At 39.6% G+C, this 12,038-nt stretch overlaps 1 long non-coding RNA gene across 1 annotated transcript; it reads right to left on the reverse strand.

Moving 5' to 3' along the window:
• Nucleotides 1-1,713: 1,713 nt before the first annotated feature.
• On the reverse strand, nt 1,714-7,147 carry LOC310891117. Its single transcript, XR_014577433.1, has 3 exons — nt 7,025-7,147; nt 6,357-6,510; nt 1,714-2,263 (listed from the first exon to the last, which is right to left on the reverse strand). It is a non-coding gene; the product is annotated as an uncharacterized lncRNA (long non-coding RNA).
• Nucleotides 7,148-12,038: the final 4,891 nt, after the last annotated feature.

Raw genomic sequence — 12,038 nt, forward strand, 5'->3', positions numbered from 1 at the left:
TAAGAACAGCATGCAGCTTAGGACCACTGCTTTCACTGACTACACTAAGCCATAAAAAAGAATTGGATTCTTACCTGCCATCACAGCAATTATGGTTTATGTTGCCCCCAACATGTCGCTTACCTAAGGAACCAGGAAAACAAGGGGAAGCTAGATTTTGCTTGTGTCCTAATGCCCATATAAAAATAAAGACAGATGAAATACCCTTACTACCTTGTTAAATTCCATAAGCCGGAAGAGAACGTGCTGCACACAGGTACAAGTAAAATCCCTTGCTGGCAGGTTTGCAGAAACAAATCTTTTATTTACACAGGCAAGTCTATCTTTAGACCCCATTTACCTCTTTACATTTCTTGAATATTTACATGACTTCATGATGCTCCAAGAAGGGAGTGATGAACAAAAAGATTACAGAAACTGTCAAAAGCATAGCAAAAAAAACCCAACCTATCATTGTGCTTTAAAACTTATGAGCTAGAATAATGTAGAAGAAATGTAGTTTTAGCACTTTGGCCATAACGGTCATGCTCTAGAAGACACTTAAATAGCAGAGGGGATTTCAGAAGTGACCGTATCCAGAGGTTGCCAGTGACAATTCATGAGTGAATCGTAGAGTTCTTCGCTTGTCTCCGTGAATTGTCTGTTCATTTCATCAACATCCAAGTAGAGCTGTGGATCTGAAAATAAAAGCCTGGTAAGTCCAAGTATCAAATCTGAGGCATGCGCACAAAAAAACTTCACGTGAAATGGCTAATAAAATGTATTTTAAGCTAAGTGTAATAAGCTATTAGATCTACTAATTTTAGTGAGGTATTTAGTCCTCTAAAATTTTGAGCCTCACAACTCCAACTTTTGGGAATTTGTATATTAGAAGGCTGGGACTAGAACTGTCTTTCAAGATAAAGACAAAGACAATGTTTAAGATAGTAAAGATAACGTTTACGGATAATCAGCCATGAAACCCTCCCAAGAGTCATTTAATTCACTTCTACGGCAATACACGTTACATAGGATAGTTTCTAAACACTAACACAAAATGCCTCCACGTGAGGAACTTTGCAAACCTTCCAGGACACAAATATGTTTTGTACCGTATTTGTAAGTGCAAGCTGAATCCTCCTTTTGGAATCTGCAACATAAGCTTTTACCTCAGGGTGGAGAACAAAGCTTTTGCATATTACTGAGTTTCTAATATAAAATCTGTTTAGCGGAACCAATACAAAGAACAAAATTCTGTATTAGACCATTTTCAAATGGGAATGAAGGCACAGGTACAAGAAACCTGCTGCGAAGCATTGACAGTGTCCCGTTTTACTTGATGCGGTCAGTGTATGCTGTATCAGCTTTAAAACCCCAGCTGATTGCAGATCAACCCCACAGAGGTTTGACCTCAGCTGAATTTTCAAGATGTTCTTCATCCAGTAGAGGTTGGCTTGTATTGTTAAAAGGCACAAGGATGGCTAAACTCAAGTGACAATGATAGAACCCTTATTACCGTCAGTAATTAGGTCATCACCGATTGCAGTCATAACTGAAGATTCCTGAAAGACAGAAAAGGCTAAGTTTAATCATAACTCATTTCAGAAAGCATCACAGATTCAAAGTGCTGCAGTCTCAACCCATTCCTTCTTCCTACAACTACAAGGATAGATGGCATTTTATCTACTTATTTTTAGAAGAAAGCCAATATTACAGTACAGGTTGGAAGGGACCTCCGGAGGTCACAACTAATACATTGACCACGATAAGACCACTTACAACAACTGTTTAATTTGCTTTAAGCAAAGCAAATCAGAAGAACAGGAACAGAAGAAGCGTACGCAATTATGCTGTCAAAACCATTCTTTGGTATGTGTGAACAAATAATGGTGTATAAATCACTAATTCTATGGATTTACTATTTAAGCACTTAAATACAAACACCTCTGAATGGAATCTGCTCTTTTAACTTCACACTAAGCAGAAAGCATGTTTTCAACTTCGGATTCTTTTTGCTGATTCACACAAATCTGTACAACGTATTATCTGTGAAATATTTTCTTTACAGCAAGCGTGCACTATCTTTACCTCAAAAACAGCTGGAGCCATTAAAGAATCTCCTAAAGAGCAGTCTCCAACAGCTTGCATGCTGTCATAGGGAGCATAGGAGCTGTAGTTGTAGTCAGCGTAAGCATCTTAACTCCTCTGCGAGTGGTAGTTCTGGTAATCTTGGCAATAATCATTATAGTTGTATGACTGGTACCGCTGCAATTCTGCTTTCAGTCTGAAACATGAGAAGTTGCATACAGTCAGAGAACAAGAGACTGTAAACCCAGTTCTGAACTTAAACAATTTGTCAGCTTACGTACTTCAAAGCTTAAAAGGAAGCTTTCCTAAACAGTCACCTAAGTGACAGCTTAAGTCACAGCTCAAAACCTCATTTCTATAGAAGCAAGCATCCTCACCTTTGCCAATACCAGAAGGAATTGTTGTCATGGATTAACTCCAGAGCCTTGACATGGTTACCTGTACACATCAAGTATTTTTAGCGTTGGCATAAGCAAGCTGCTGCTAAGTCTCTGTGCTTTGCTAAAGATTGATTTAAGACCAGAGACATTTATCAAGCACAGCTGCTTTAAAGATGCAGTCTTAACCCTTCTATCTTTTGTTTGGTTAATTACTAGATCTTATTTCCAGAAAGAAGTGAATGGAGTCAGATTATCCATTTCAAAGAAGCATCTGACGCCGCCTGTCAGTTTGCCATGTCTACCTCCACCTGCTCAGTTTTTTTGTTTGTTTAAAGTCCATTAAACATTCAACAGCTGCCAACTATACCGCTCAGGTGAAGTCAGTCTTGCTTAACAACACAATCGCGATTCTCCAGCGTGACGCCTTATTATTAGTGGGAGAATTACAAAATACACTGGTTCTTAAGAAGAAAGGGCCAGCTGATTAGCTTTCACTACTTTCCCTTTCAAGATTTTCTCAGGGGCAGCTTCAGACTAATGACAAGAACCAAGACAAGTGCTATCTGTACTAAAACTGAGGTACACTGCATAAAGAACATTCAGATAACCCAGCTGCATATTCAAAAAAATCCGCTGTTTAGACTTGTCTTCACTGATTCTGTACAGGCAGACCTCCTGTGGTTGCAGTGCCCAGTTTCTCTGACTTGAATTGGGGATGCAGAGAAGTGAGTTCTATGCTTTTGGGGAAGAATACAAGCTGAAGGCATTCTGAAATAGCTTCCAAACTCAGCAAACATGAGGGACAAACTAATCCAATGGCTGGGTATTTCAATGCTAAGAGAGCACGGTACTCAGCCATTCAGAAACGTATTACTGATGTGTATTTTAATACCTACATTTGTTTCAATACTGCAAAGCTACACAAGTTCTAATAAAGAGGTAATCCATTGTCTTGTTACTGTAGTAAACAAACAGAAGATACATCATCTTAGGTCTTCTGCTTCCAACTGCACTCTTCCTACATACAGTTGTGTAGGGAAGGAAAATCTGAAAATACTGTTGACGTTCTTCTGGATAGCCGAAGCAAGAAAACATGTTTGTGGCTTATTCTTGTTTTCAAAATAAAACAATATTAATTTAATCAAAAAATTTTGGCAAAGAATTTTGGACAGTGCTCTCTTGGAGAAGAGCATTTCCATTCTAAAGCAGAAGGAGGCAACATTTGCAGAATTATGCTAGGTAAACAGAAACAGAAGTGTCATTTTTTACTATTTAACAGAACACACAAGCTAACCTCATGAACATACTGAAATTGTTTATATGAAGTCCTGTTTTGTCAGTATCCTGGATCAGAGTTCATCAAATTTGGTATCAATTCTTTAACCGTTCAGAGACCTGAATTGCCTTAAATAAGTGATAGAACTGAGCCGGTAGAGTAAGAAACCCTCTCAGGAAGTGCTAAGCTTTAAACTCCCCATTGCCCTAAGCTCATGAAAAGCAAAGAATAGCATTCTAAACCTGTTCTAGTAATAACGCCTTTGGCTATCTCCCTGCGTTCCCATTTTTCCCCCCCACTTCTTTCCTGTCAACCCACTATAAAACTAGTTATGTGCTTCTCTCAAACTAGAGGGAAAGCTCTAAGAACAAGAACTCCCTAGCATATAAAACCACTTCTTGTCCCTTCTACCTTATGCAGGCCCAAACCTGAAAATATTTACCAATGCATTCAGCTTTGCTACTGTTGAGAAACAAGGCTGGTTACAATGGCAGCTAAGCCCAAGTTGCGCTGTCTGGCTAGACTTAACAGTTGGATTCCCCCAGCCATCCTGAAGCAGGTTGATGAATCCAGGGAGTCAAAACATAGGACTTCTGCATTTCTGGTTTTGTAGACTGCATCCTGTGTACAGCCACTACAGCAAGGGCCACAGACTTTCCAAAGGCAGAGCTACAAGAATCTGATTATTTAGAATAACTGTATCAATGCACAACTCCTTGGTTACCTTTTAGAAATTCCTATGCTCAGCCGGATTCCTTTTCCCCCCAGACCTGGTGCGTTCTGGCAGTCTTGCAGTGCCCTCATCTGATCACCTTGCTCACCAAATCTGACATAGGCATACCCTCTACTATTTTCAAAAGGGAGAAAACCAATTCTGGTATGCATAACAGTTACAAAGCTAACGAATTCAGTTTCTGTCTTCTACAAAAAACAGAAGATAGCAGCTACTATAGCTTCTATTACTTAAGCAACCTCTCTGGCATGTGCACGTGCACAGAAAAGGCTTTCACCAAATTAAAAAACTTGGGCCAGAAGCAAAAAGCTTATTCCTTGGTAGCATTAAGATGCAACTCACTGAGAGCCAGCAAAACAATACATTTTAAGTGCTCTCTGCGTAAGTAATCAGATTCCATATTTCTGCATATACAGCAGTTAATCAGTTAGCACTAACCCACTCCTTTTGGAGCCACAAACTTTATTGGTCACAAACACCAAGAGCTGGCTGTAATTATCTGAACCAGTATTAACCGGTACCTCTGAACTCTTCAAACAAAAATATCTTTCAGGTGCTCTTAGAAGAACAACATCAATTGCCTGCAACAATTTGATGGCTTTGCTAAACGGAGCACTGAAAAGCACAGTGGTACAGTTTCTTTTGTAGCCTGTTCAGAAATTATAGCCCCGTGCCTACAGCTTCAAATCAGGCCAAGCTTACCAGCCCAACTCTTACAGCTTAAGTTCACTGCACTCGAATGCCTTCAAGACGTGCTTTTAGGAGCCATGGAGAAGAACCCTCTGGTAAGACCACCATTATAAAGTACTGAGTGTTGTTTTACACTTAAAATAGAACTATCTGTTACAGTCATTCATCAGCTTTCCCTAGGCTGCTGCTCTCTCACTACTGAATGTGATCCTGCTTTCAGTTTCCCACTAAATTTTTCCCCAGGCTGCTGCTCTCTCACTACTGAATGTGATCCTGCTTTCAGTTTCCCACTAACTTTTTCCCCCAGCGTTTATGGCCTCTTTTCATCTACGACACTTTTAAGGGACTACACCGTGTTGAAAAATGCTGGTTAACATTTCCTTTTACACAAGGTGCCTCATCGAATTTTCCTGACTAAACCAAACCCCAGAACCTTAACTAGAAGAGGAAGCACACAAACACACACGCCTCCCTGGCCACCATATCTCCCCAAAACATATCTGTTCAGTAACAGACCAACTGTAAGAATACTGCGATTAAAATCAGTATAGCTCTATACACTGCTTTTGTTCGGGATTACTAGCTAATGTCCTTTCCCTTACCCCTTCTGGAATTAATACTGAATTCTGTACTCCAAAACGCGGTTCTTAAGTCATACTAATGACATTTAACAATCAGAATTTTTCCACACAGTGATCCTCAATAAAAACTTCAATCCTCTACTGCAGTCTTTCAACAAATTAAAGGAATACAAAACTGGCTAATAACTGTTCAGTGATTTTTGGACCTTTGTAGCACTAGAGTAACAGCAGTACACTCTGCAGCATAGTTGCAAGTACGTGGGAATAATCTCTTTTTTTCTCTGAAAGGTGTGAGGCCTCTATTTCACCCTACTAAAGATTTTACCACCAACTGTACTGCTAGCATTGAGACACTGCAACTTCTGTGCTTGTATGAGATGCAGGACAGGTTCCTTAAGGTGTCGCAATTTTTTGTCTAAACCTAGTGTTGAGATCAAAAAAGGGATTGCTACTAATTTCGTACGTATCAATAACCAGGACAGAAGACATGCTGCATATAGGAATTAAACTTTTTCTAAAGCTCTAGTACATGAACATATCAAATCCCGCAGATTTTTTCTAGTATGGTTTCAGAGGTCTTACTTGATGGACATAAGCGCACAAGTGAAGACAAAAGATACTCTGTTTACCTGAAGTACTGGTTTGCAAGTACTGCTTCTCTTCTGTCCTTCCCAAAATAAACTGTGAGGCAGCTGCAGACTCTGCACCTGAACACTCTGAGTGAACACCGAATGTAAATGATGGCAAGGCAGCATTTTGTGGACGCAGCCGCAGCACCAAAACCTGCAGAAATAAGTGAATGTCAAGTCCGTAACCCACGGTGTATCTGCAGTACGTGAAGGTTTGAACTACATTCTAGTCCTGATCTTTCCAGTCAAAACTGTTTAACAAACAACCCACCAAACAGTAAAACAAACAAGAAAACCCCATGCTTCCTCTCTACATAAAACTTTTCACAACTGTGTTTTCTGCCCACCACCTGGCTTTAAAAAGTATACGAACTTCTTTGACAGATCATGTTTTTAGTCTGAACTCCAAATGAACAACGTGTAGGGCATGTAAAGAACAAGCACGTCATTAATGAAAGCTTTTCTCTAAAAAGGATAAACTTATTCTTGGGGAAAAGTGTGGAAACAGATGTTATCTAGGCAATATTCCTACAGGAAAAACGAATAATTTTGCCACACCTCAAAGGAAAAAATAATTGTGCTTAACAGGTAAGAAAATAAAAAAAATCAGAGCAAACCAAAAAATAAATCACAGAATATGCATCCTCATTTTAATCATTAAGTATTACCTCTGAGCTCTGCTTTGGTGCTTGGCTTTGCACTTTCACAGGCTACACACTTCGTGGCCTCTGCTTTGTTTTGAACCAAGCAGGTCTCCCAATCCCAGCTTCCTTCGGGCTTCTTGAATTTGTCTAAATCCAGAAATTCTCCAGAAGGAGCAGAAAATGCAGATGCACTGCTACTGGTCACAGGTGTTGGACCCTCTGTGAGACAAACAAGACAGTTAACCATCCTGTTTGAACATGAACTATAAAATGAACATTAACTTTTAAATTTGATTTGTCAAATCCCACAGAAATGTTCAAAATTACTCCACAACTCCCCCCCCCCCGCCCCTGAAAAAAATAAAAGCCACCAAAAACCCACAAAGAAACAAACAAACAAACAAAAAAACCAGAGTGGAACTCAAAGCTTCCAAACAACACACAACTCTGTTCAGCACACAAGCTTCTGCTGCTGTTGACGACAGTGTAACCTCCATAAAGAGGCCTGACAGGTGCCTTTTAAAAAAAAGGTGCCTTTTAAGAGAGAAGCAGAAGATAACGCTTCAAATTCAAAACCGGAAAGACAAGAATGGCTCTTCCCTTCCACAGCACACGCAGAAAACTTTTATCCTAGTATTACTTGCATCGCTCTTCCTCCTGACAAGTGCAACGTAACCGTGCAATTCACTGCACCATGGTCACAGTAAACCCCTCATTTCCAAAATTCCTCCTTGCAATGGCAAGAGCCTCAGACAAAGATGCCGACTGACCGCTCAGAGGTTGGAAGTCCAAGAGAATCAACTCTGTCTGAAATCCATTATCTTACCTCATGAAATTTCAGTCTTACCGCACAGGATGATTACAAAAGCCCGGTCTAGTCCATCTTAATTTGTTTCTTCCAGGATATATTTGCACAGGTGTTTTTCGATGTAATGGCATGTTAAATGACATTTAGAGTCAAAGTTAGAATTAGAATCGTATTTTAAAAACAATACAACCACGCTCAAAATCAATTACGGTCACACACAATGGGAAACAACCCAGTACTGCCCTGAAGAAGTTACCCAGCGGGTCACTCGCTTTCTTGAAGCCTACCACTGACCTTCATAGGCATCTCTCTGCTTTAGCTTAAGACTAGTTAAGACTACACTGTCTTGAAATCTGGCTTCACATCTCCCCTCAATTACATACAAACGGTGAGTAGAGGCATTTTGGACACATTCTGTAATTTTTTTTACTTATTTTTTGAAAGAGAAAAACGCAGTCATTTTTAACTCTTTCTATGGAGTTCTCATTTTCGCCAGTGAAAAATCACTATGTTGTTTTTAAATTAAGTCACCCACTTCAGCCATCTTCCCTCACCAGCTGCAAAGCCGGGGGTATCTGCATTGATCCAGCTCCGTACTAATACATTTCACAATCAGTTCAATTTATGCGACAGGCTGGAACCTGGGCTGAGACCTCTGAAGTGCCTGTAAACCAATCCTGCAGACAGCCGCTAACCCATCAACCGTACCTGGGAATCGTGTTGCTTAAAATATTCCATATATGCAACGTACTTTTATTCTGTACAAGATTCACAGAGGCTAGGATGGAAACAACAGGAAAAAAAGGACCATACCTGGTTTCTCAGACTGACAGGCTACACATTTGTTATCTTCCGTCTTATTTGGTACAAGGCATATTCCACAGTCCCAAGAGCCTTTCGCCTTCTTAAATTTGTCTCCAAAGCCCAGAGTGGCTGTTGTGTCAGTGCTGCTCGAGGAGGATGTCACTGTCACCGAGCTGTCTGTGACCACTGGTCATGTCAGAGCAGGCATTACTCCCGTTCCAGGTTTTGGTGTCTCACATGCTATACATTTTGTAGCTTCCGGTTTGTTTTGGACAAGACATGTATCACAATCCCACGTTCCAGGTACTGTTTTGAATTTGTCTCCAAAGCCCAGCATCCCTGCTGGGGGCGCTGCTGGCTTTGAGGTGTCGCATTGACTTGAACTTACTGTCTGTTTCATACTCTCAACTGTTGACGCTTTAGTAGCTTGACAAGTTACACATTTGTCCTTTATGTCTTTGTTTTGCAGAAAAGGGTCACATGTATCAGATTGCCAGTGCGATGCTTGTTTAGAAGTCTCTTTACCTGCAGAAAAAGTTGTTATTGCAGGCCTAGTATAAACCACTGTGCTTGTTGTAGGTTGTGCAGACGTAGAAGAGCGTGTTTTCAACAATCCAAAGTCTAGGAAGCAAGAAAAAAAAGTCTTCCTGTTAGCGCAGCACCTCACTACATGTAACTAAGTGACTTTACTAGAGGGCAAAAATTTCAACTCAGGTGCCAATGGTTACAACTAGACATTCAGACCGAGCGCAACAGGAAGTCCCCAGAAATCTTATCTAAACGGATGAAATTTCATCTGCTGCACTGGGTCACAACAGAACATTTCGTTAAAGCTTCATTTAACTCTTTGTTTCCAAGCAAGCTTTAAATCAACATTTTCACTGGTCGATACAAGTACAAACAGACAGTAGCTGACTGAAATCTGACAGTCCAACGTGGAATGGAAATAATACAATTTGATTAAGACGCGATGCCCAATCGAATCAAATTTCTAAAGCTCCTCCTTCCGTAGCAGATGACTCAAATCTACTCCAGTAACTGTACAGAAGTTTGTACTCGGAGCAGCAATCCGTACGGTATTTTCCCACAGATGCTGAATATTAATTAAATAATAAAAACTCAAGACAATTGAACAACTGTCTAATTTTCTATAATCTTTTTCAAAATGCATCGGACACAGGACAACTCCTTATTTAAAAGGTGGCAATTTTAACAGAAAAGACAAGCTACTAATACAGAAAGACTAAAGGAAATGCATCTTAAACAGCAGCTCAAGTTGCTTGTAAATCTACCTTGAACATAGTTGTTTTGTGGTTTGTTTGTTGGTTTTTTTTTAGTCAAAAATGAAGTCTTTGAACAATGTGGATTTCGATTCTGCTTCTTTTAAACCGATAAAGAAAGTGAATGTCACTTCACTCAGAGGTCTTTCCTTAAACAAAATGCACAATGTATTTTCTCTCACTTAGCTCTTTCCAGTAGAGAAATGTGCTGCCTTCTTCACAAGTATGTAAGTTAGAAGAAGACTTTTGGGAAAAGATCAAATTCAATAAAGCCCTTTTTCTTAAAAGATATCTTTTCCACAGACACACTTTATGAAACTGTTGAAAACAATTGCAATTGCTTAAAAACAAAATTCAGAAAAGGGTTTTTAACGTAAAACACTCCACTTCTGTTTGCAGTTTAAATTTTAATCCACAGGAGCCATTGTAAGCTAAGGCCCAAAGATTCGCAGCTTTCGCCATGTATTTGGAACTGAAGCTCTTTCCTATTCTTTCTTCACCTGGGCTGAAGGTGGGACAGGAGTGTTGAGCTTTACAAACATTTCCTTTTCAATTCCACAAATTGTATTTACTTAAAATGAAACACCGATTATCTGGCTAATTCTCTTAGTACCTCATTTACAATTACATCCTAACACGTAAAGGAGATGCAACCCATCTGCTTTTCATCTTGCAGTTTTACTTCCAGCAACAAACACCACTTAGAATAGAAGGGGGCAGATGCACCCTAACAAACGCAGCGCTTAATGTAATGCTCTCCTACATTCATATTTATAGCAGATACTCTATTAACCATAAGTCGTGTGTTGGTTTTTTTTTTTAATAAAAAATGCTAGCGTATTTTTTGCAGCATCTTTTTAAAAGGAGTTCATTATCTCTCCAGGATTTTTTAGAACGTCTAAGACGCTTCCTTCCTTTAATACGTGGGCAGTGGTGAAGGGACCACCAGCAAAATCTTTGACCTCCTCTTTCTGTGTGTTGATGTTGGTTGAGGTGGTGGTGTCTTTTGAAACAAAAGAAAACAAAACCAGCTTTCACAATGTGACCTAGTTAGAGCAGATTATACTCACTTTTGTTAGAAACAAGAATTTCCAGCTTTCATGCTTCTCACATAAGAATCTTCACAAATTCTACTTACTTTGCAATGCTTTATGATTACAAGCAAAACAAAAAGCAACAAAACAAAAAAAAAATATAAAAGCAGATCTGTCACTGGAAAAATACTGCAGAAGTCCAACACTGCCTGGAATTGCTAGCATGCGCAGACAGGACAGATTGAAGATTTAATAAAGAAAAAAAGGAAAATCAGCACTTCAGATCTGAAGTGCTAAAGTTTCAGTTACCTAGGGTAAGAAAGGGCGTCACTGGAGTACCACTGGGTCCAGAAAGTTCTGCCGATTTTACAACGGGAACACTAAATGTAAACCCAATCTGCTATGAACAAGAGAGGTTTTTCAGATTCTCAAGCCACAGGAACTTCAATCGAATGCACACACAAAACCAAATCTGAAAGCTGCTCTTCACATTTGTAGCACGCATGCTGAATGACAAATTATAAGCCAGAAGCCTACATACTTTTCTCCATCAAGGCAGATTCTGCTTTAGTGTTCTGCAACAGCCTACTAAATGCCTAAGAAAAAAAGTCAAGCTCCTTTATTATTTTACTTACAGAAGACGTAGGTAGCACTTCTGCCTCAGTAGATTTCACAACTGGAGATGAAAATGCGAACTCAGGACTGCTAACAGTACTTGTTGGTTGTATCTGTATTTTCAAAAGAATTAAAGGTTTATATTGAAGAACAACAACTACCTGAATTCACTACCCAACAGAAGTCCCGCAGTGACGTCGAAAAACCTGATGTTTGAGTTATTTTGCAGATAAAAGTAATAATAAAACACAGGGAAGTTTCCAAGTGGGTATAGGACAATATCTTCAAAACCAAATTCCAAAAACTGAGAGGAAAAGCTGGAGATGCTACTTAGGTCTAAATGCACGGAAAAGCAAGCCAGGAAGCTGAAGAACGGCAAACTCAGCCCAATGATACTCCAAGAACTTCAGCAAACACCTCAACATGTTAAAGCAGCTGTCTACTTCAAACCGTACAAAAAATATTTCAAGTACTCTGGAACAGATTAATGTTTATTT

Source organism: Anser anser (genome assembly GCF_964211835.1).
Source record: "Anser anser genome assembly, contig: HAP1_SCAFFOLD_97, whole genome shotgun sequence".
Taxonomy (NCBI): Eukaryota; Metazoa; Chordata; class Aves; order Anseriformes; family Anatidae; genus Anser; species Anser anser.